Source organism: Lagopus muta, chromosome 25 (genome assembly GCF_023343835.1).
Source record: "Lagopus muta isolate bLagMut1 chromosome 25, bLagMut1 primary, whole genome shotgun sequence".
Lineage (NCBI taxonomy): Eukaryota > Metazoa > Chordata > Aves > Galliformes > Phasianidae > Lagopus > Lagopus muta.
The window spans coordinates 1,720,907-1,745,834 of NC_064457.1; the positions used below are offsets into that span (position 1 = coordinate 1,720,907).

Here is a 24,928-nt window from a genome sequence, read left to right on the forward strand (position 1 = left end):
ATAAACAGCCGTGTCGGCATTGGGGCGTTGAATAAGTATAGATAAAATTATTGAACGTTAATTGAAGCAAAACACCTGTTCTCTGTTTGCTAGATAGATTGGCTGTGTCTTACCTGTAATAAATATATTCTTGGGGAAAAAAAAAAGTCCTGGTGCGCCTCCTATAAATAATGATGAACTATGTCAGCATGTGAGTATATAATCTTCTGTAGTATATAAATTCAGCCCAAGAAGACTCTTAGGAGTGTGGCTGTGAGGCAGAAAGCAGGAGTTCTCAGATCCTGGTGGATGGAAACTTCACATGCTGATCTGTCAAGTCCATTTGCTTTCGCTCCTCTGGAGGTTTCCGTTTGTTCAGTAGTTTATTTTTGGTGCATATTCCCATAGCTCATATCTTTGTAACTTTTGCTGAGAGGGACTCCAGGCGAGCAGCAGCTCCATCCCAGATCTGGGAGCCCCGGGTGGCGTGGTGCTGTCTGTTTCCTGTGACTTCATACTTGAAAGCCTCAAACAGAGCCCGAAAGAAACGGCATGAAAGGCTCTTCTCTTTGAGAGAGAGGGGAGGAAAAAAAAAAGAACTCCGAGGAAGAAAAAGCCGGGGGGGAAAGAGACATCGGAGAGTCAATTTCGGGATGAGTTTTTGGGTTAGGGCAGCCAGGGTGTGCGAGCTGGGCTTCGCTTTGCACACCGGCTGCCTACACTTGAGGTGTGGGCTTATTGCTGGTGGCTAAAATGGAACTAGAAACTGTTACCCCCACATACACCCCCTCCCTCCCCCCCCCCCAAAAGAAGTCCGAAGTGGAAACTTTTTGCTGCTCTCAGAATCAGTGCCAAGTATTATTTTGCCTGTGAGGAAAAACTGGGAGCGTTGTCAGCTTGCAATGGAAACCCAGAGGCTTCCGAGCTCAGATGTTGTTTATAAATAATCTTTCTTGTTTGTAAAGAGAAAACCAATTCCGCACAGCGCTCCCCTTTGAAACACACAGCTGCAAAAAATTCATCCTTAACAACCAGCTTCCTCGGGTCGGTATTGCTGCACAGACCGAACACAAAACGCCTTCACAAGATGCAGCTTGCAGGTCTGCTCCGCTGCCATCTTTTGCTGATGTGGAAGTTTTGGCATCAGAAAAATAAAAGAGCAGACGATCCTATTTATTTTCTTTCTCATTTTTATTTTTATTTTTATTTTTTGCCTGAAAACATATCGAACCACTTGCATTATTTTTAAGGACGGTTGTTACCATTGATTAGAATTGGCACCTTCCTTTTCCAGACGCTTTAGCACTGAGATGAAGGAGACTGGGGGAGATCTGGGGCTTTTTGCTGTGCTGGGATGGAACAGGGGGGGTCCTATCACGGTTTCCAGGTGGTGTGAAGTGTGCTTTACTTTGGATATATTCACTCTTCTTTTCACGTTGGGTTTTGAAGGAGATAAGGATATGCAAGAGGGGGTAACAGCTGAGAGCGAACCTCGCGGCTATGGGAGTCTGGGAAACCAGACTCAGAAATCATTCAGCCTTCAAATGGCTGAGCGTTAATTTCGGATATGAAAAGTATGCCGAAATAGCAATTATTCATCATAATAATCATAGGGATATTTTTTAAACCAAGAAAGAGTAATAAAATCCCGGCTCAAAGCGCTCAGAATTCACAAACAACGCGTTTACGCGGATCTAAGAGAGAAAACTTCAGTCTCAAACCCCCCCAAAGTCACGAGAGCGGAACAAAAATCCCTCTTGAGGAGTAAAAGTTCTTCTTTTTTTTTTTTCTTTAATAAAAAGATGTGAAATAAGTTTCTGTAGCCTGAAAGAAGAAGGATCTACCTTTGCCATTTCCTGTGTTAGCCCTCAGTTTGAATGCGGGCCGTCTGTTAAAAATCCGTAAGTGGTGAGAAGAAGGGGGGGGGGTGAAAAGGGGGGGGAGGCGGAATTCCTTGTCTGAAGAGAAGCAAAAACAAGTTACACATGTGGGCAATTTTCCAAGAACCCGAAGTGTACTCCGGTTAAAAAACACAATTCCAAATGAGGTTTGTAATCTCAGCAGTTAATAAAGCACTTCGTTCCCCTGTAAAGTAAAAGCGTATGCGCTCTGTAAAAGGAGAAGCCGGAGGAGAGAAAGTTAAAAATAAAGTTGGATTGTTGTTCAGGAGCCCACATTTTAGCTACCGGACTGATCCTCCCCCCCCCTCACACCTCCTCTTCTCCCTCCATGAAATCATATTGAGCTCCCACGCATTAGCTGGGCGCCCGCATCTCTCCCATTGCCGCCTGTTTTGGGGCTTTTACACCCCACTGCTGCTGGGTCACCCGTTACGATCTGCTGTGGGGTCACCACCAGATAGCGGGAACCCCCTCCATCCCCCCCAAAAAATCATCTGAAGTCTGGGAGGGATCTGCCTCCACCACACCGAGGCAAGGCGGTAGGGTGGGGAAAAGGGCACAGGTACGAGAACGAAGTTCTGAGGGGAGAGTTTCTGTCAAACGTGTAGCGATAAAAGAAGGTGCAGTAATAAAATGGCAGAAAAGGGGGAGATTCTTTCAGACCGGCTCTTTCCGCACCGCTTTCCCCCCCATCACCCCCCCCCACACACACACACAGACCCCGAGTCGGGCCGATATGGGGCAGACGGGACCTTGGCAGGAGAGCAACTCGTGGGAAATGTGTTGGACGACCCGCAGTTTCTCGCTGTCTCTCAGCTCAGAACTGCGCCATCGCGTCGCAAACGGGGCCAGTTACCACGAGGAGGGGATTTTCACCATCCCCACACAGCTGCTTCTCCAGGTAAGGTCAATCTTCTCTTTCTAATTCGGAAAAGAAGAGAAAGAAACGGCGGCGGAACTGCGGGACGAGGGGGATCGTCTCCCCTCACCCTTCTCACCCCATTCTTTCCTTGGGAAACGAGTTCTGCCCCCGCTTACAGGCAGCCATACACCCCCCAAATCCACCCCCAAATCCTCCCCCCCTCTCCCCGAGCCTGATTCTGATCTCCCCCAGCTCCGTCTCTCCACTCTCCTCCCCGGCCCTCGCTTCCTGTATGGACGTGGGTAGGAAAGAGATCAAAATCAGCAGCCCAGACATTTACAAGGCAAGTTAGTGGTTGCCTATGGGGACATTATTACCGAATAGTTTATGATTAACTTTCCCAGATTGTCCTTTTCCGTTTAAGGGCTTTGAGGCAGGGCACAAGTAGCGCGTTGTTTCTCAGGAAGGAGTCACGGGGCTGCTGAATTGGGTAGAAAACTCCGAGCTATTTGACGCTGTTTGACTTTCCCTCTCCTCCCCTTGGAGCGGCTGTTTGTTTAATAGCGGAGATAGGCGATGTGTCCGCCACAATCACCACTTTCGGGGGAGAAAGCACACGCCGACCTCAAACCCAGACGAGTTTTCTGTTTGTTTGTTTTCGTGTTAACAAAATGGGGGGGGGGGGGGGGGGGGGGGGGGGGGGGGGAAGGAAAAAAAATAACGCAGGAAAAAGGGGAAAAAAAAAAATTCCCAGGGATCTCTCAGCCGCAGCAGATGGCGGTTAAACCCTGGATATCGTATCAAAGTTTAATTCTTCAAACCTCGGAGGGGGACACGCAGGCTCTGGCTCGTTTAGCCGTGGCCTGGGACCATGTGAAACTTGTTTTTTTACGGGTGTTTCAAACACCAACGCTGTGCGAATCGCTTCCACGAGCTGAGCGGTAACACGCACAGAGCACAAAGTCGCAGTGTGTTCAAGAGGAATGGAAGGACTTCGTGCAAACACGCACCGTTTCCCGCATCCTCCCACCCCCGCGAGGCTTTCATGAGCTTAAAAGACATTAAAACGAGCGCAGTCCCGCATGCAACACGTTGGAGTGAGGATGGGGGAGGAAATCATTGCGGTGATTCCCGACGCCACCCGAACCTTTTCGTTCGGTGAATGTAGCATTGGGGTTTTGGGTTTGTCTGGAGGTGTCCTAAGAGATGCAGGAGCCTCCTCAGCGGCTGAATATTGCCCTGAATTCAATATCCTACACGTCCAGCTAAGCTGGGCATTTAAACCTCTAAAGGAAAAGCCATACAGAGCCGCTCGCCGTCCCCATCCCTGTAACATCGCCAGCGAAATGACAAAGCCGAGGCACTGCGCGATGAGCAGCAGAGCCTTTAATAAACTTCGTTTCTCAATGGGGATAATTAAACTGGACGCAGTTTTCTTTGTGCTCCCTAACGCCGCGTTTTATCCCTCACACGGAGGCGTGGATCACTAAAACGAGACGCCCTCCGATCACTTTGGAGCTGTGTGAGGATTTATACGTAGCTATTTTATACGACGCAAAAAAAAAAGAAAGAAAAAAAGAAAACTTTATTGAGGTTTCGGGACTGCCTGCCGCTGGGGGGGGGGGGGGGGTTGGGAGGGGGGGAGGCATTTTGGCCACCGAGAGGCGCCGCAGCCTAATTAGACCTTTAATGAGGTCTTGATGATTTGGGTCGTTGTCTCGCCAAAAGTCCCCTAAAATGGGGAATCGAGACAAAGAAAACGGCACCGCTGCGTGGTGCGGGGAGCCGTGCGGGGCTGCGGGGCTCCGTGTCCGCCCCCTCCATCCTGCCCGGGGCAGCTGCACACCGAGGGGGATAAACTGGAGTAAATCAGGTAGTTTGATGTTCTTGTGTTTAAAATTTAAAGCCCAACAACATGAAACTACCTAATTCACAGAGCAGTTCTAGTTCATTCTTGGGTCAAAGGCTAAAATTACCGAGAAAGGCGCCTGGGCGGCCATTTTGTTTGACATCATCTGCGATCTGAACTTTTATAATAGAAAACAGTTGCTAGGAAACAAAAGCAACAAAAGGACCTTTTCAGAGACGAAATAAAACCCCTACGATTTCGCGAAATGACTATTCAAATGATTTCCTATGTACAGTGTCTGGAGCGGATCCCTCCCGCAGGACGTTACAAATAGTTGACAAATAGAGCAGAGGAAACAGTAAAATGCTGTTTGACTTTGAGAAACAAGCGATTATCGAGGCAATAAAATAAGTCTAAAAATTCCTAAAGTTCTTCCCCCACCTCCTCCGGAAAGCTGATTTCAAGGGCTCTTCCCGTATCAACGGCATCCATCGAGGCTTTGTATTAAAATGCTATTACAAGAGGTAGAGGGGCAGAGATAGATTATATTATATATTATATATAATCTAGAAACATTAATGTTCAGGAAATGGTCGGCAGAAAAGAGAATGAAGTCAAAGCAGAGCGTTCTGTAATAATAATAATTAGAAGAGCTCTTAATTCATTTTCCCCTCCTCTGAATGCGTAAGGTGATTAATTTAAAGATAAGAAGGCGAGAATGTATAAATCAAGGAAAGCAAGAGAAAAAGCGTCATCTACTGTTGTAGAGGTGTGAATAGTAACTCAGAGAAATGAGTTTGGTGTCTTTTCCTCCCCCCAATGTGAACTCTGCGCTGGAAGAACGTGTTATAAAATAATGGCTCCATCAGTGGTGATGGAATGGGGAATTAAAGCCAGGGAGAGGAGATCAGAGCCGGGAGGCTCTCAGGGCTTTGCTGTGACTTCCGAAGGGGGAAATTGGAAGAAAGAGCAAAGAAGTAAAAGAAAATATAATAATTCCCATTTGGTAAAGTGTGGATCGTGCATCCCCAGAGCATCGGGTCAGGATCCTTCGTGTCACAAATGCTTATGTATACACATAATTGATGTATGTATAAAAATAAAGTTGAAGGCTTACCTTGTAAATTCAGATTTAGTCCTTGGGTGGATGAAATAACAGAATGGAGTGGAATCAATAGGGGCTCGAAAAAAATGGGGCAACAGCCCGCAAAGAGCGAGTTTAGAGGAGATTAAAGTTCACTGAGGACGAATTCTCTGGGATGAGGAGATGCACGCAGGAGCCAGAAAGTCGACAGTAATTTAGCTCCATTTCATTTGAGAAGCACTTAAAGGAGTGGATGGGACCGTATATAAATCCATTGTGCCGGAAATACAATAAAACTTTGCCGTGTTGTTGAACTTCAAACAGTTTACACCAAGTCGGGAGGGAGGAGAGGGATGGGGCGGAATCAGGAAAACAAAAATCCAACACATAAACCAAACCCACCACCAACCCAAAGCCAGCACATAAACCAAACCTAGCACATAAACTAAACCCAGCACCAACCCAAACCCAACATATAAACTTAAGTATAAACTAAATATAACCTATAAACCAAATCCAGCACCAACCCAAATCCAACGTATAAACTAAACCCAATGTATAAACTAAACCCAACACCACCCTAAACCCAATGTGTAAACCAAATCTAACATATAAACCAAACCCAAGACCAACCCAAAGCCAGCGCATGAGCTAAACCCAATACAAATGCAAAGCCAGCACATGAACCAGATCCAACACCAACCCAAACCCAAAGTAAATCTAACACATAATCCAAACCCAAGACCAACCTAAACCCAATGTATAAACCAAATCTAATGTATAAACCAAACCCAACATCAACCCAAAGCCAGCACGTGAACCAAATCCAACACCAACCCAAACCCAACATATAAACTAAATGTAACACATAATCCAAACCCAGCACCACCCCAAACCCAATGTGTAATCCAAACCCAACATAATAATCCAAACATAATAATCCAAAGCCAACACGTAAACCAAACCCATCCACCACCAACCCAAACCCAACACACCAACCCAAATCCAACAGCAACAAAGCTTCAGGGAACTCCCCCCCGGGAAAATAAACAAATAAACACACATTTAAAAGAGAATAGAAAGAGGGAAAAACTCATCTGGAGGAGAGGAACCGGGGAGCCCGAGTGTTTATTTTCGTGTTGTGTGAGGTTAAAGCCCTCCCAAAAAGGGGAAAAGATCGTCTGACCAGGAGTCTTTGGTACAAGAGAAGTTTGTATGCATTTTTTTCTATTGCTTTATGAATAATCTTTTTTTTCCCCCTCTCTTTGTCACCATTTTGGCACAATGTATGTATATATATGCAGGACCAGGTTTAAATAAATCGTATCCGTGAATGAACTTTGATGGAGTTGACTACAAAACTTTCATTACGTCTACATTAGGAGCGTCTAGCACTGCATTCCTGAGGTTGGTAGACACAACGAGTTTGCAGTCGAGCACACGTACCATCCACTAAAGTTATTTCTATCACGTCCACAACACCATTACAATGCTCTGAGTATTTTCTGCTTCCCACGAAGAGGAATAATATTAATAATAATTAAAGAAAAGGAATAACGCTACGTCTACAATGACTGAACCCAAAGTCACAGGGCACACTTGAACTCGTAATGCTAAAAGCTCTTTCCTTCAGACAGGACAGGCAGGGATGCATTTAGAACTGAGCTGCCACTGCTGCAATGTGGAAATGAAGCACACTTTGCCCCCCAACCCCCCTCCCCCCCCCCCCTCAGAAAATTGCAAATTGAAAACATAAATAAGGGAAACCACTCAAGTTAAGCATGAAAAACAAAATTGCACGTGCCATTTAATTTCATGATCGGGTTTAAAATAAATAACAATTAGTTGAAAAGGGAGAGAAAGAGAAAAAGGGGGGTGGGGGGAGAGCAAAACAGAAAAGAAAGAAAAAGAACAACATGCAAGTAAGTGACGAATTAGCTTTAATTCTTGGGCTGGAATCACATTTGAAGGTAATGGGGGTTATTTTTCCCCTTTTTGGATGTCGCTAAAGTTTTTAAAAACATTTTAAATTTAGACGTCAAAGGCAAGTTAGAGCTGTGAGACAGCAAATGGATGTCTCAGCAATAAGAGAACTTCTGCTTGTCAGGGGAATAAGTGCTAAAATAATTAATAGGGTGGAATGGGAGGGCGCTTCCATGAGCATAGATCAGTAAATGTATATATGTGTATATATCCATTACAAACACACTTAACAGAAGTATCTATTGCAGATTATCTAAGGGAAATGGCACCGAGCCTCCAGATCTCATCACTGATTTCTTTGTGACTTACTTAGACGTTCACAAAGCCCTGCTTTTATTAAAATATGGTGATAGCAGCTGTTTTTCACAGCTCCCATTCATCAGCATTAGCTTTTGGGAGTATTTGGTGTCCGCTCCGAAGGAGTCATGCAGATATTCCCAAGCAGAACACGCTACAAACGGGAGGCTCTTGGTGCATTTATAAGAGAAAGAAGAAGAAATTGCCCCCAAACCCTCTTTCCTTCCTGCCCCCCGCCTCGCTTTGCCCCGTGGGAGTGGGAGGCAGCTCGGCGTGGGCTCTCTCTTTTTTCTTCCTCCTATCCATCAAACCTAAAAGATACTCAGCAACGCACAGAAAAGTGCGCTGTGACGTTTCTTAACCAGCACTGCACACACACAAAAAGGGGGGGGGGGGAGAAGGAGGGAGGGATGTTGGGAAAGGAGACATCGGTGGGGGGGAAATAGAAAACGCTCGACTCGTTCGTACCCCGCCAATAAACCACCAATAAGAATTACTAAAAATCCCCTGCCCTCCGTTGGCTGGGGCTGCATTGAAACCCTTACAGCAGCACCGTGTCTTCCCTCTCTCTTCCTTCCCTCCCCCCCCCCCCCCCCCTCGACTTCCATTCCCCGCATCCCCCGTCGGGGTCCGTCGGCTCCGTGGCCTCAGGGCGGCGCTCGCTGGCCGGGTTCGGCCCCGGCTCCGCGCTGCCTCCGCACCAGCGCTGCCATCCGCTGTGCGGCCTTTGTTTCCTTCGCCAAGCATTTTAACCGAGCTTTTTTTTTCCTCTCTTTTTTTTTTTTTCTTCTCCCCTCCACTTTCCTTTCATTATTATTATTATTATTTAAGTGAAAGAAGGGAAAAGGAAAGAGAGAAAAGACGTTTGCGAATAAAAATGAGACATTTTGCCTTAAAGAAAGCGACGATCAAAGTCGTTTCCCTGCAGCCCGCTCCCCAGGGGATGCCCTCAGACACGATCTAAGCAAAAGGCTTTGTAACGTCGGGAATTCCAGGCTGGGAATGCTCGGGTTGAGCGTGCGGACCCGAAGGTGAGGGCAGCGAGGTGTGCCGAGGGGCAGAAGGGATCCCGAGTCCTGTTTAGATGTGAAAGTGGCATCAAACGCGACCCTAGAGAAAAAGGGAAGCGGAATCCCGAGGGAAATTTTCCCCTCGGGGCAAGAAAACACGAAGTGGAGGGCGGTCGGAGCCCCTCGGCCCGGCCCTCCCCATCAGGACTGGCCTGGATGCTTTGCTTCACCACTCTTCCACCACCCCTAAGGGCTTGCCGTTCCCAAATCAGGGTGTGCGACCGTCCGGATTCGTCCTGAGATCAGGGAGAGCCGCAGTCAGAAAGAAAACCCCGAGATATTGGATCCCGCTGCGCCCTGGAGCCCCTTCCATCGGCACCCACTTCCCACACAATGAAGAGAAACCAAACCGTGCGAAATCCTCGGGGAGAAAAAGAAAAAATCCGGACAAAAATCCCTTCGGTGCCGGAGAACCCAATTAATAAGAAGAAAAAGGAGGGGAGGGAATCGATCACACCTATCTCAGTAATTCTATTTCTTTGCAGGGCGAACTGGAAATGCGGACGGTGTGCAGAAGGGAAACGATCCTACAGCTCAGCTAGGGAACACGTAATGTTCCCCATACAGCCGACCCCAATTGGGGGCGATCAGAACCGTCTCAGCTCCAACCCGGGGCTCTGCACCGAACCCGGCATCGTGCGCTGAGATGGGGAGGGCGGGGGGGCCGCTTCACTTACAGAAATATCATTTAATTAATCCACAGATGCGGCAAGGCTTCTAAATGAATCGAATAAGCCTTGAAGTCGCAATAGGAGCTTTGGGTGAAGCGCTTAAGGCCGAACATCGAGAAAGAATTCAGGTAAAAGGGAGGTGGAAACGTTGGGTAGCGTTTAAGAGTTGGCAAAATACATCCTGCAAACCTGCAGTCGGATACGAGCATCTACTTATCCGACATGAAACCTCCCTCTTTGCCAAGACTTTATTGGTCCAACAATTCATTCCATTATTTTTTTTTCCCCCTATTTTATTGTTTTCGCGGGGAAATCTGTCCAAAAATCTCAGTTGTAGCCGCGTTCGAAGTCTTTTTTCTTTCTTCCTCCCCCCCAGTTAATCTTTTAATTAGTTTATACATTTCAGGTTATTTGGGATTATGCTTAAATCGCTGGAAAAGGTATCAGCTGGAAAATAAATAAATTGAAGAGTAATATTAATAAGAATTCTATAGAAAGACGCAGCAGAAATACATCCTTCTCTGGGTGACCCTTAAAGAAAATACCGCGTTTCTTCCTATCCTATTAATTTGTTGGAAAACTTAATTAAGCTCGGCTACCTTCCATTATTTATGTAAACCCTCCGTCCGGGAGACTTTAAGAGGTTTCTTCTCCGGTTTCCGACATTGTTATTAGAAATCCATAAAGCAGGGGAGGGACAGGAAATTAAATTTAAAGGTACCTCATTACGGCACAACTGCTTTCCTATGGCAGCGGACGGAGACAACACATGGCGGCATAAAAGGCTGAGTCCCCCCAGCACGTAGACTTGGCAATCCTCTCGAAATGACCTTTTAATTCCAAACCTAGCAAGCTTCCGTCCCCACAGCGGGCTCAGAGAGTCGGCGGAGAGGGGAGAAAAGAAACTGAAATAGAAGAGAGGACAGCGATGCGAATGGAAGAGCCACGCAGATGGAAAAGCGTGGGGCGGGTGGTTGTTAACAGTGGGTTTGGCTGGGTGGGCATCAAGAGAGGTAAAGGTTATTTGGGGGGGATTTGTTCCAGAAATAGCTTTGCTCCAAGCGGGATTTCCCTGCGGTGTTTCTGCAGTCCCCGATTCGTTTCCCGCTGGATGGTGCGGATTAAAGGGGTTTCAGCCCAACGCAGAAACAAAGAAACGACGCTAACCGTGAAGGATCGGAACCGAGAATGGACGAAACTCCCTACAGATGGTGAGGAGAAGTGGAGGTGAGAACAAAGAAATGTTGCGCCCGATCTTTGCTTTAAAAGAGAGCTTGAACTTTGAGAAGGCAGGGGAAGAAATGATGATAGAAGCTAAAGAAGGGGGGAAGACGAACAGCTCTGCTCGGCCGTCCGCAGAAGAATCCAACAGTTTTCTATCCGGACGGCTGCAGCTGATGAGAATTAAAAGGGAATCGGGAATTTACACGTGGGAAACTACAAAAAGACCAACACGTTACGAACACCACCTCCCTCCCCAGCACCCGGCGAGGCCGAATCCAGCACCCATTTACCCATCCTCACCTCCATCCCGCTCTTTCTCTTTGTAATTAATTAATATTATTTTTCAATCAAACTCTCCCACTCCGAAGAAAAAATAGTAATAATAATAATAATAATAATAAAAAGCTAAGGAAATGTATAAAAAAGAAGCAGCTCCACTCGTTGGCAGAGCATCCTCCCACCACTTGTTAGAGCGAACCTTTCCCAGCTCCGGCTGATTTCGCGTGATTTCATTTTTCTCACTCCTTTCCTCGACTGGCGACAGAGCAAAGGTGCCGGAAATTAATTTTTAACTAAAAGCCCTTTGTGTTAACGAAGGGGAAAAAAAAAACAACAACCAAACAATAACAACAACAAACCAACAACCCACCTTCCCTCCTCCCCCTGCTTAGCAGTCTAGACAAAACCATTCTATTTTGACGGCGGACTGCGGGCTTTCCCTGCCCGCCGCCCATTCCTGATTGTTTGCATTCGCCCCCTGTAAAAGCCTGGGGAGAGGACTTCGGTTTTTTTTGTTTGTTTGTTTTACCCACCTTCGATTTCTGGTGCCTTTTTAGCATCTTTAGACCCTCGTCTAAAGACGGTATTTCGTGCCGCCAAAAAAAAAAAAAAGGCTTATCTTCTCTCTTTTTTTTTTTTTCTTTTCTTTTTTTTTTTTTTTTAATTTCCCCTCGGTCCATAAGGAGCCTCCACAGCAGAACGGACACCTCAAAATCATCAATTGCGGTGGGTGCGAAGCTACATCATCCCGGAGCCGGCTGAGGACATTGGTTATGAAGCTGCGGGCCCGGAGGGGTGCGGGATCCCCAGTGCCGGCTGCTGCCGACCCTTTTGCACCCCCAAAAGAGGTGCGAGTGGGTTGAAATATCCCCTCATCCCCTTCCTTTAGCGCTGAGGAGCCGAGGGTGGGTGGCGGAGAGGGGAGAGCTGGGCGCTGCCGGGTGTCTGGTGGGCTCCGGCTTTGCGAAAACGGTATTTTGGGATAAGGTGGGGGGGGAGAGGGGGGCAAGTCTCTGCCGATTGACTTATCTGTTAGAAAATGCGTGTGCAGGCGGCTTCCGGCGGGGCTCACCAATCCGGGGCGGACGAAGCTGCTAAGACCATCCCCTGGTGTCAATTTTAATGGGAAACTTCATCGCTTTGCGGGGGGGGGAAGAGGGGAGCCGCGTATTTTTTAATACGAAGACGCGAGGCTGCGGTTCACGCCGACTTTCCCGTCGTCCCTCCCCGCTCCGACGCGTTTATTCACACCGCTATTCCCAGCCTTCCCCATTTTTGGTATGGGGGCTATTTTGAGAAAACCCTTTCGGAGGTGAAACAAAACCCCGTGGTTATATCGAGGCACGAAAACCCATCCCCCCTCCAAAAAAAGAACAAACCCCAAAGCCGAGCCCAACTGCGTGCGTTCAACCCGAAGCTTTTGCCATAGAGAAGGGCTCAGCTCTTTCCCCGCAGCCCCATGGGACAAATCCTCACGTCCCTGCAGTCCATTTGCCCTCGGGCTGTACAAATCTACGTGCAAGGGAGGAAAACGTTGTATGTTCCATGCAATAAAGGTTGCGGTGCTTTTGGGAATGGAAAAACCACTTGTCGCGTCGGGACACACAAGAAGAAGCCGGGAGGTGACGCGCAGGTCCCCATTGTGGGGTTTGCTCTGGGGTTTGCCAAGCTCAGGAAGCCGCACCCAGGCTGCTTCGAATAGGATTTATACACTGGATTTGATGCCTGGCCTCGCACTGCAATTTAACAATCAGCGGGGATTCATTTTGTTTCTGTCTTTAAGGAGAAAAAAAAAAAGCTCTTTGTGGCTCTTCAGGGCTGCAATTGCCAAGGGAAAAACAAACAAACAACGCAACAACGACGCAGCCAAACATAAAAGCCCCAAATCACTACAGCAGCTCAGAAGTGGTTGGAGACACCGCTTCCAAAATGGCTCGAGCTGAGAGCGAGAAGAAAAAAGGGAAAATTGGTTCTTCGTTCGAACCTTTTGAATCCAACCTCTTCGTTTTAACAGTTCTCCTTCTGGAATTAAGCCTTGAGGAAAGGAGTGATAGAAACCTGTTAAAGCTCAGGATGGTTTACAGCCGCAGCTGGTTCTGTATTCGCGACACAGAAAATAAAACGGAGCGGATTTTAGTAGCTACTAACGGGCAATTATTTCAGAATAGGTAATAGCAGGGATTTTAAAGATTTGGGAAATTAGAAGGATAAACCGAAAGTTCATACATATGGAGAGGAAGAGAGAGGAGCTCTTCTTTTCGAAGCTCGCCGAGCCCCGAAGGGGTCTTTGATCCCTATTCTGCACTCTCCTTCCCCGAGGTACTCAGGACTGAGAGCAGCACCAGGATTGCAGCAGCTGGGTGCTACAAAGTTGAGGGTTTTCCCCCATTTCAGCGCCTTTCTGCCTCTCTTCTCCCCTTCCAACCTCTTTCCCACTTGCTCTTTCAACAGCCTTTTGTACAGCAATGGGGATAGTAGCCAAAAAACCTCCACTAATAAAGAATATCAGTCCTCCTTCAGGGTCTGATCCTGCACTGTGGTCCCTCAGGGAGGCAGGGGGGCTTTTTCGTGCTCCCTCGTCCCTGTCCTTTTCCCCATGGACCAAAGTCCAGCTTCGCTTTGCACACCGGCAGCCCGCAGTGCCTTCAGCCCGCCCGGGGGCAAAGGCAGACAGCAGCCCCGGCCCCGCTCCTTGCACTTGTCCTCAGCCTTTCTCCAGAACCGAAAGCCGTCGGGAAACTGGGGAGGAGGAAAAGGAAGGAGAAATAGGCGTAGAACCTTCAAAGGGAAAGTCGAAGGTTGAGGCGCAGGATATCTCGGCTAGAAGGACTGAAGGTTTGCTCCGAAGGTGTTAATTCGTTTTTTTTTTTTTTTTTTTTTTTTTTTTTTAACACAAAATCTGTGGTTGGTCGGAAAAGAGTAACCAAAAAAGACCCCGACAAACAGCAGCCCTTTGCAGGAGGTGCAATAACACACAAAGCAGCCTCAAACCGCCGCCTCTTGAGGCTCAATGCCAGCACTCACAACCGAGCTCTGCCGTCGGGGCTCGCCGCTCCAGTCCGACCCTCTGCCGCGTCCCCCACGGCCTTCATGCCTTCAGACAGAACCTTTCCTTGTAAAAATCACTTCATAGCGCCCGAGCCTGAAAACTACCAGGTAACAGCTTTTTTACAACCCGACTCTCAGGACACGATTTCATTTCTTTCCTTAACCCTCTTTCCATCTCTCTCCGGGTTACATTTCCCAATGAGAAATCCCTTCGGAATTAGAGAGAATTAAAACATTCAAACCTTGCAATGGGAGCTGATTCACGACCTGCCCTTAAGCTGCAGGATTTTCAGCCTGATGTTGAATCCTGATTCCACCCAGAGGCATTTTCGGCTTCTGAAACATCCCTGGGACTTCCATGAAGGTGGGAAGAGCCCCTCAACCATCAGCAGAGAGCTGGAGAAACTCCATAGGTACATCAGTTTGCTGTTCTCGCTGCTTTTCCTTCTGATTAATCACAGGGTTTTTTTGGAGCTTGGTAGGGAAATTAGGTGAAATTAATTGGAAAGAATCATCAGAAATCCAGGCTGGGAAAAAGAATGAGAGCAAATTCTGCTTCACTTCCATTGGCTGTAAGCACTCCTCTCCCTCTGCCCCTGGCCCTTGTCCGGGGACCTTTGCCTTTGGTTTATGGCTCTCCTTTGAGCAGTGTCTGTGTCTCGCACCCTTGACAACAGTCTCCTCTCCTCCAGTCGTTCTGAAGGTTTGGATCTCAAATAGAGTTAAAAAAAAGAAAAGAAAAGAAAAAAAAAAAAAGAAAAAAGAAATACTTCTCCAGCTCTCTGATCATCCCTTGGTGCTTGGACATTGTCCTGCCCCTTCATCTGCCAGTTTTTCTTCAGAAGAAGTGTATTAAAAGGCCCCAAAATCACGAGGTAAGTCACAAGAGCAAAGTGAGACTTTGGGTCCCAGCAGCAGAGCTCAGTGTCTTTTCACTCCAACACAGCAAAGAAAAGTTGCAGCCCCATCCTGAAACTATTTAACTCTCATCCATGGGAGATGGGGGCCTTTTAAGGTCTCTTCTCCCTTCTCCACCCCCAGAGCCACTACCCCTCATATATTATTTTTACCAATGTGATGGGATTTTTTTTTTTTTTCCTCCCTTTCTTGGAGGAGGAGGGATTTGTGCAGCCAGATTCTAGGAATTTGGAGGGGGGAGGGGGGGGGGAAAGAGAGAGAGATCCCCCTGTAGACTAGAGAGATGTTGTTCTTGGGATTAGAGATGTCTGACCTTGAAGGTCACAGGTCACCATCCTTGAATAAGGAGCAGGAGCGCAAGGTTAGGATTGAAACTTGAGGTGTGTCTGTTGGAGATCACAGGGAAAAGCCTTCCAAACAAAGAGGAATGCCTCGGTCAGGGTGAGAAAGGACAAATTCCCCAAGAATTATGAGCTCCTTCCGGATGATCGCATACCTGCAGACCCCCCAAAGGATGCACTGTGGCTGAGAGAGGGGAGGAAGGAGGGGAAGAAAGGAGAGGGAGGATGGCTGGAGCCAGCAGACCATGTTATTTATCGTTATTTGCATTCTGGGCAGGCCCAGAGGCCCTGATGCTGGCAGTTTTATGGAGATAGCAACAGAAAGAACATCCCGTCATCACAGCAGCCTGGAGGTGGAGCACTGGAAGAAAGGAGGCTGCCCAGAAATATCTTTGCAGGAAGGGAAGAAAGGAAGAGATTCTCCCAAGGGTAAGGAAGTAACAGAGAGCTACAGGAGGAAACTGGATTCTAATCTGTGTCTAACACAACCATGGCAGCTTCCCACTGTGAGATCTGAAGGGCTCTGGGGAGTAGGTCCCAGCTGCGTGCCTCAGTTTCCCCACAGAAGTAGCTATAAAAGAGGCAAAGAGCACCTCAAGCCTCATTTCAGGGCTTCAAGGACTGAAGTGAGTAAAGAAACCTCATTTCTCTAATGTGATTCCCATCCAAATGAAGGAAGAAACACGTTCACAAGCTCAGGGCCGCCTGGCTCATGCCCATGCACCCTGCTTACAGAAGTCTGTGCTTTCTGCCCCTGGGTATCTATGCATGAGGGAATAAGATTGTATTGGTGATTTGAGCACGATCATGGCATGGCCCTGTGGCAGATCCTCTCATCTCTTATACTCAAAGTTCAAGCCTAGGCTCTAAGATATGCAGGTGAAATCCACTGGGGCTGTGAGGATTTAATGATGCAGGAAAGTGTTTGAGGATCTGAGAACTTCCACACAACCTCAGCCCACTGTGCTGAAGCCCCACAATTTAACCTGGCTCCACTCCAGACCCTTCTCTGGTGTCAATACGATCTGAAGGACCTCAAGGTCTGAACGACCTCGCCGTATTTTGGCACATTTTGAAGATGGCAGCCGCGACCTCTTTGTGTCATTCATGCAAACAATGCACAGAGAGATGTGCAGGAAAACTGCAGAGGTCAAGGCTAGCTGTGATGCTTAAACTCGAGGGCATTTTCCCCTTAGGGAAGGGGAGGATGGGGCCGGCAGCAGTCCCCCACCCATGGAACAGCCCCGAGCAACGCTAGAGGGAGCCCGGGGCTCAATTAATTAACTGGCTAAAATTAGTCGAGGTGGAGAAACATTGGAGCCTGGAGGGAAAGTGAGAATGGGGTTAGTTGTGTTTTCACGGGGTTTTCAAGCTGCATTTCTGTCAAGTTACACCAAAAAGTGACATGCATGGCAGCACTAGTGCAAAATGCAGCATGGAAATGGCTCTGTGCTCTGAGTGCAGTGGGAGGAGGTCAGAACCATGAGACAAAGGGAGAGGGTCCCAGGGGCTGAGATCAGCTCTTGGATGCTGGCTGTATGGCTGCAGAGGGGTCCCCTATTTTAGGGATGCTTGCAGGGTGCTGCCTGCTTGCAGAAGGATCTGCAGATCCACCCAGGGATGTCACAGCCTTAGTTTCCCTTTCTGTGTCCTTTCCCACATGGTGCAGAGCTTTGCTGGATGTTCAAAGCCATCCTGAAGGCAATAGGGGGTTTTCCATTTGTTTCCTTTGGTGTAGACCTTACTAGAACTTCTGTGGGTGGGGGAAGGGGAAGGCAGGTCCCCAACAGGACCCCATGACGTGGTGGATGGGATGGAACTGCGTGGGTAATCAACCCACTGGAGTGTTAGCAAAACTGAACCAAAAAGGGAGCTCAGCAGAAGCCAGCCCATAAAAGCTGCCATTGGACTCATTTATTATCATTTTAATCTTATTAACATCCCATCCAGTGGCTCTTTGGAGAATAAAACGTTGATATTCTATATTTCTCTTGGCAGAAACCAACCAACCTTGGAAAAAATGAAGCCCTCGGTAAAGGAAAAAAGAAAAAGGGAATCACGTTTTATATTGTCTTTTTAATTAACCCATCTAATATTGCCTGAGTATGCAGGAGCAGAGAAATGAGGAAGTAGCAGAGATTATGGTAAGGGTTTGCTGTATCCCATGTCCTAAGTGTAAATAATGTTCCTGTTAATTTAAAACCAAGGCTGACTGTCTTTACGACTTCATTGCACTCACATTAGCTCTACCTTTAGGCAGTGTCATGGGTGCAAATAGATTGGGTTGAAAACTTCCCTAGAGCCACTTTAAAGTGACATCTAATCTTTCCCTTTAGTGGTGTTAATTCAACTTCACAAGAGCGTTTGAAGCACCATTAGGCAGAGAAATGGACCTTCTCTCCTGCTGGTGCCCTTATCCAAATCACAACATTCCCCCCCAAAAATCTGTTTCATATCAGGCCAACTGTCGGTGGCTCCAGAGAGCAGCTGAAGGAGACGTGGGCTTCTTCTTTATGAGAGTTAAATACATAAAGGATTTGTGTTTTGTGTTTCTTGCTGCCTGCTGGAAGTCTCTAAGCGTCTTGGGAACCTCCTGGCTCACACAATGCAGTGGGAATGGGGACAGAGAAAGACTTGGGGATGCAACCATGGAGACAGAGGATTCCCCACAAACCAGTGTGCCTGCCAGGGTATGATGGCGTGCTGTTGGGATGGACTTTAACCAAGGAAAAGTGGAAAATGAAGTGCTGGGAAGGAAGTCCCATGAGTTTTGTGGTAGGCCACAGTCATGTCCTTACATGTGTCTGGCATTCCACAAATGGGCAGAGAGGTTGAGCAAAGGCCACAAGTGTTACTGCTCACCAGTGGGAAGGGTGTTGGCCATTAAATAGAAATGTGTTACAAAAGCTGGGTGGCCCAGAGGCACTGTGGTGCTGCAGCTGGAGCAAGATTTCTCATCTGTGCTGGCTGAGGGCAGCACTCTGCCCCATCTCCTGCCTCCAGCACGGCTCACAGCAGAGAGATAGGGAAAAGACATGCATGCAGTGCTAGGGGTGATGGCTCAGCCCCTGATGGTGAGCAAGGTAAGAAACTTTCTGACCTGGTGGCTTTGTATGGATTGCTATTGATGGTCAAAGGTGGATGTGCCCTTTAGTAACCTGTTGGATTCCCTTCAGCCTCCTGTTTACATCTTTGGCTTCTGCAGCCTATGATGGCAGCAAGTTCAAGGTCACATTCTATGAGAAAAAACTCTGAAGCAGTGACTAAATATTCTCCTGAACCCTTCCCTTCTCCTTCCAGGATGAGGCAGACCTCTGTCACCTTCAGCCTTGGCCATCTCTTGCTTCTGGCCAGTTTAGTCCCCAGCACGTGGGATAGTCACACTCATTTTGGGTGGAGAAAGTGTTTTGTTACAGGACAGCCCGCTCAAGGAGAAGCAAAGCATCCCCAATGCCTGGCAGGTGCAGGAGTTAAGAGCATGGAGGGAAGGTCTGCAAGGCTGTGGGATGCGACTTTCTCCTCTCATCCAGGAGGGGGCAATCCGTGGCTGGAACTGAAGCGAAAGGAGCGCCGGATAAGGAGATTTTTCTTCTTTCACTGCTCCTTCCAAGGAAAAGCTCAAATTACTCTGATGGAGGAAGGCTTTAAAATGGAAACACAGATGGAGGAATTTAAAGGGACTTTAAAGGAGTTCGGGGTAGCCCGTTTTTTCCTGACACGGTGGCATTAATTCTTACAAACAATTTCTCCCAATTAAAAGGAAAAAAGAGAGTTAAACTGGATTTTCTTCTGAATCAGTTGGAACTTTAAGCTGGCTGAGGTAATCATCAGCTTATCTCACCATTTATTTTCATTAAGCTTGCGTTTAACACATCTTCTTTGGCCTTCCTTCCTTCCAAAGCCCCAGACAGAAGATGCAGCTGCATGTTGGGTACAACAAGCAGATCTATGCATACAGCCATTCTCTCAGCCTAACGTGCCTTTGATTTTTGCCACACAGACTTTTATTTATACAATGAATTCTCATATAGCAAACACACTCTTGACTCCTCGACCTTTGGAGAAGGGCTGGTGAGCAACACGTGGGCAAAGGTTTGTTCCAAGGTATATCCTATAACACTGGGTGAGATAGAATAGCTCAGCCTCCTCTCTGCCTTAGTTTCCCCATCTGAAAGTAAAAACAAGAAATAATGGAACTGCAATGTATTGCAAAAATTGCACATTCACAAACCATGAATTGAAGAGATGGGGAGAGAGTCTCAAGGTGCTTCTGAGTAAAAAATCATTCACTGGAGGAGAACTCTTGGACATTTCAGGGGCTTCCCAGCTGCATTCTGGGGGAAGGTTTGGAAAACCTAATGTACAGTGTTGGAACAGGAGCAGGCATCCCACCGGGCCACTTCATCCTGGTGAGGGCGTATGGCCAGGAAAGCAGTGAGAGCTCAGAGAAAGAATATCTGGAAAATAAATGAGCAAAACCTTGCTCTGTCTCTTGCTAACTGTTAACAATACAAAGAAAGAAGGAATGAGGGGGGAAAAGAGAAAAAAAAGCAACACTCGAGTCTGGGGGAAATGGAATGCGGAGCTTTTTTGGCACAAACCGGGCAGGAGAAGTTTCCAGAAGAAACAACATGAGTGAGAGGATTATTGCAAAAGGCCAGAGTGTCAAATCTGTGCTGGGAGTTAAAAGGAGCCCATAAAATCCACTCAGCAGAAATGGAGCCAGAGCAAGGTCTGGAGTTAACTCCTTAAAGTCTACAAAGCAGTGATAACCATCAGGAGTGACTTCCTTTCTATAAGGTGCAGAGTCTGGGCAAAGTCCCCTCTCAGCCACCACTCAGAGAGCTATAAAGAGGGAAAAGGCAAATCAAGCAGGTTGAGGATTATTTTATGCAATGCAATAAATCCAATGCCCAGATCAGCTCTCTAATTGTAACTCCCTTTTTCAAAGCCACTTGTCATGATGCTTTCGAAATTAATCATAAAAGCAGAACGAAGTTATAACAATATAATCCATACACATCTAGTTTTGCCATCAGTGTTACAAAAAAATATATATTGCACTGAATTATCTGTGTGAAGAGCAACTCTGCCATGGACTTTCAAACAGAAAACAAGGAGGGTTAATAATCCAGTAGCTTCATAACTTTTCCCATTCAGACTCTTGACACATGCTGAGCAGTGAATCCCTGTGTTACACACCAGTTTCTCCTCTTCTGCACAAATGCAGTGAGTCCTTGCAATATTTGGATACCCATGAGTCTAATGAAGTAAATCAGAAAGAGAAATGTCAGACTGCTGCCTAAATTAGTGTCTGTGAAGTTAAAGTGCACCGTGTTCTTCACTGTCATGGTGGGCAGAACCAGAAATAATAGTTCAGGTCACAATGAAGAGGGTTTTATATCATGCTTCCCCAGATTTTGTGTTTGCAAGGAACACAAAGCGTGGATCTGGAGTCCAATGGTAATGGCATGTCTGACACTGAGTGGATCCATGTCATGATAATAACAAGGTAAAATTGTCTGAGGCCACACAGTGAGCCGAGACTGGAAATTAGAACTTATGCAGAGGGTATGAAATTCATTCTTACATTTTTCACCTCCTGCTTTCCTTGCAGAGTGCCTCTCGTTGTGTAGCCCAGGAGCAGATGATCCATAGGCTGCAGCTCAGCCTTGGCCTGCCCTCACTGCCCCTCCTGCTTCTGCTCTTGGGATCCCAATGCTGATCTCCAAATGTGCAAGATGTAAACTGTTTGAAGGGAATGGGAGGCAAGATCCCATTGCACGAGTCCTGCCCCCCGTGCACAGCCTTTGCTCACTTGTACAGAGCATGGAAACTGACCTAGGACTTAATGAAATGTTGACGTGAGGCATAGTGATAACAGAAACAATTCTGTTTGGATCACTGGTGCTTGTAGAATTTGGGGGGGTAAGAAGGAAGGATATGGCAAAAATCTGCAATGATTTTGGGTGCTCCCCTCAAATGGCAGGTGCTCAGAAGATCCTGAAAAGCAATTTACTTAATGTCAACATCTAAACCAGAAAGTAAAGTTAAATGAAGCCAGCTAATACTACTTTCTGCTAGTAGTAACTGAAATGGCTGCTATTTAAGACACACCAAAGCAAATATCGTGTCATCATCTCAGGCGGGCAGAGCTTAAAGGGGCAATCAAACTGAGATGCACTGGAAAGGAAGAAAAAAGTGTAACACAGAAGTAAAAGCAAACTAATGAAAGTCAGAATGAATTTATGAGGCGCCTTAACGAAACACGTGGATGTGCTAAAGATGAATCCATGGCATTTACACTTTTAAGTCCGTGTTTAGTATGGAACTCATACAATTGGAAAGGTAATAAATTTCATGGCAAATGGACGCGATCGTGTTTGCACAGGGAAAGCCTTTGCCCAAGGAAAGCATGTGTGGTTTGTGATTCAATTAGGCTGCACAACAGTTACAGTTGCACAACTGCTTTGTTCAAAGGCTTGTACTATGTTCTGTCAAAGGTTGCACCCCTTAAATGGTAACATATCTGGATTCAAGTCGAACAGCTTTGCTCTGCCCAGCAGATGGGTCTTGTTCCTTTGATGAGGGAGATCACAGAGACAATTATAAGCAAATCATGTCCAATTCCATACGCACAGTGACAGAACATACTGAACAAATGTTACTTTTTACTTAATCACCCAGAAAATGCTCAGACAATACACAGCCTCAAAACACGGCATGGAACCGCTGAGCAACGTTCAGAGGTTGTTAGCATTTATTAGCCGTCCTACAGGAACACCCGTGCCCAGATGCTGCTCAGAAACCACACCTCACTGTTAGGCAGACAAGAAACTCAACTCCACCCCGGTGTCAGCAGGAATTTACAACTCTGGCATCGCGGGGATCCTTCCAAAGGAACAGCGTGGTTCAGTCAGAGCCCGGCGCAGCGCTTGAACCCGGGGCTGCAGCACCGCGGAGAGCTCCGCACCCCTCCGGGGGCGGCCGGTCCCAAATCGCTGCTCCCAAGCGAGGAAGGAGGGGAACCCACAGAAGGTTTGACCCTCACTTTCCTTCGCAGGAGATGAACAGATAACAGCAGCAATAAAAAAATCGTTCCCATTCAACCTAAGGGTTATTTTGAGGTGAGGAACGTATGGCTTTTTTAATTCTTCCTCTACGAGATCAGGCAGGTGAAGCAGTGCTGCTGGGTTTGTGCTCTCTAGAGCTGAGCTCTCTGATTTCTCACGCCTTGCATGCAGGGCTGCTCCCACAGGTGGTCAGACGTGGGATCTGAGCTGCAGAAGCCCCCAGGAAGGTGACAGATCCATACCTGTCCCCATTGCATTGCTCAGCACCAACTGCTCAGGTTTGTGCTCTCTAGATGCTGACCACATTCATCTACAAATAGGCAGAACGAGGGAGCTCTTGCCTTGGAGGACTATGCAGGAGGGCTGCAAGCAGCTCTGCTGCCCCACACTGTGTTTAAAGCAGTTTCTTGCAGCCAAGGACTGAATGATCGCGGTGTCTCAGTTTGCAAGCCAAACACATGCACGAGGGAAATTACAAAAGAAACTGTGGTTTTACGTGGAAAAGAAATGATCTCATTTGTTTTATTTTGTTTTCCACAGCAATGTTTGTAGCTTTCTGCAAAATGGCAATTGAGGATGTCATAACCACAGCGTAATTCCAGACCTGATTCATATTTCGCTCTCCATTCTTGCTTTTCATTGCAAAAAGTGGGGCTGAAGGACCTCTATCTTTTTAATTGCATGTAGCCCATTGGCTCTCTGCAGCTTTCTTGGGTCGTTTAACCTGGACATGGAGAAAATGCTGCCGGGTATTCAGGGATGGGCTGTGCGTGCTATGATCCAGCCCTTGGGAAATGGAAGAGCTGGGGAGAAATCACTGTGAAAAGCTACAGCAGCCTCTCTGGAAGCGGTTTGAATTTGAGAATGTCACTTAGGCAGAATCTGTTGCCTAAAAGCTGTGCTCTTGTTTGGGTCACAGCACATTTCCCCTCTGGCAGGCAGCAAATTGAAGGTGTGGTGGGTAGGAATGAAAGAAGAGGAGCCTCCTGTCACCCCTCACTGCTCAGCAGTTCTGTCCTTGTGGGTGGGACCTCCAGAGCATCCTCTGCAAAAGGATTGGGGTCCCCTGGCACCTCCTCACCTGTCAGTCTCTGCACACGTGGGCTCAAGGAAGGGATTCTGATTTGTACCTGAAGCTCAGAGAAACTGGTGTTCCCTTGTTTCCTCAGAGCATTGTTTTCCTGCTTGCATTTGGCATTCACAGCAAAGGGAAAAATGAAAACGAGAAAAAAATGAGGAGGAAGAATGGTACATCCCTCCAATTCTGTTGTGTGTTTCTAATTTTTAAGGCCAAACAGCAGGACAGCAGGGAAAAAAAAATGTTCTGGCTGAGCTGAGCTCTCTGATTTCTCACTCCTTGCATGCAGGGCTGCTCCCACAGGTGGTCAGATGTAGGAGCTGAGCTGCAGAAGCCCCCAGGAAGGTGTCAGATCCATACCTGTCCCCATTGCATTGCTCAGCACCAACTGCTCAGGCTGCAGGCAGCAAACGAGGGACACTCCTGCCCAATTCCTGCAGCAGATGTAGGAATAAACTGCTTTTTCTATAGAGGCCATCTAGAAATTCCGTCTTTTGAATTAGCTGTGCTCTCCTCTGGGGTTTTGCTGACATTCAGGCTTGCTGCTCAGGCATTGCTCACCTCACCAGGCATGGCCAGCATACCCCCACTGTGACCCAGAGGGCCCAAAAGAGCCTCTGTGCAACTGAGCTTTTCATCTTGAAATGTGAGAGACGAGGATTTGAGAAAGGTGAACTCCAGGGAGCGGTGAAAGGCAATCTTTAGTGGTTGAAGGGGGTACATTTGGGGACAGTGCAGCTCTTGGTGACCTGATCAGTTGTGAAGCCAATCCCCCGTGCTCCAGGCATGGGGACCAAAGTGCCTCGTGCTCACACAGCAATTTCTCAGTCTTTATATGAAATCTGCTGGCAGCCAAGCTGGAAGACCCCCCAGGTTTACCAGAATTCACAGTAATTCCGGCCTGCTGCTATCAGCCAAGAGGGACACCAGGCAGACTGGGGAGGATCTCTTTGCAACTTTGCCTATAAATGACACTGGCCCGTATACAGCCAAGTTCCATGGAGATCTCTGAGCATTTTACAATGGCTGTAAGAAGCGGAAATAAAATCAGAGATGATGGCAAAGCCAGAAGTACAGCTGAAAGCTCTCCAGTGCCCAGGGCAGTACCCCAGCCAGTGGGCTCGTGGGACTTCTGAAATACATTAATTCCTTTACAGCAAAAGCTGTAAATCAAATGCAAAACAAATCTTGGGATTTTTTTTTTTTTAAGATCACTCAGCCTTGGGGTTTGAATTCATGCTGAGAACAGAGAAAACCAACATTTCTTTCTG

The 24,928-nt window shown here is 47.3% G+C and overlaps 2 long non-coding RNA genes across 3 annotated transcripts; both read left to right on the forward strand.

Annotated features, from left to right (window-relative positions):
- Window positions 1-9,687: 9,687 nt before the first annotated feature.
- On the forward strand, window positions 9,688-12,048 carry LOC125684731 (uncharacterized). Of its 2 annotated transcripts, none has more exons than XR_007373323.1 (2): window positions 9,688-10,923; window positions 11,883-12,048. It is a non-coding gene; the product is annotated as an uncharacterized LOC125684731 (long non-coding RNA). The 2 variants fall into 2 exon arrangements; XR_007373324.1 differs by having other exon boundaries at window positions 9,688-10,907.
- A 2,081-nt stretch (window positions 12,049-14,129) lies between these two features.
- LOC125684732 (uncharacterized) lies at window positions 14,130-18,791 on the forward strand. The gene is made up of 3 exons (XR_007373325.1): window positions 14,130-15,122; window positions 15,784-15,935; window positions 17,505-18,791. It is a non-coding gene; the product is annotated as an uncharacterized LOC125684732 (long non-coding RNA).
- The last annotated feature ends 6,137 nt before the right edge of the window (window positions 18,792-24,928 follow it).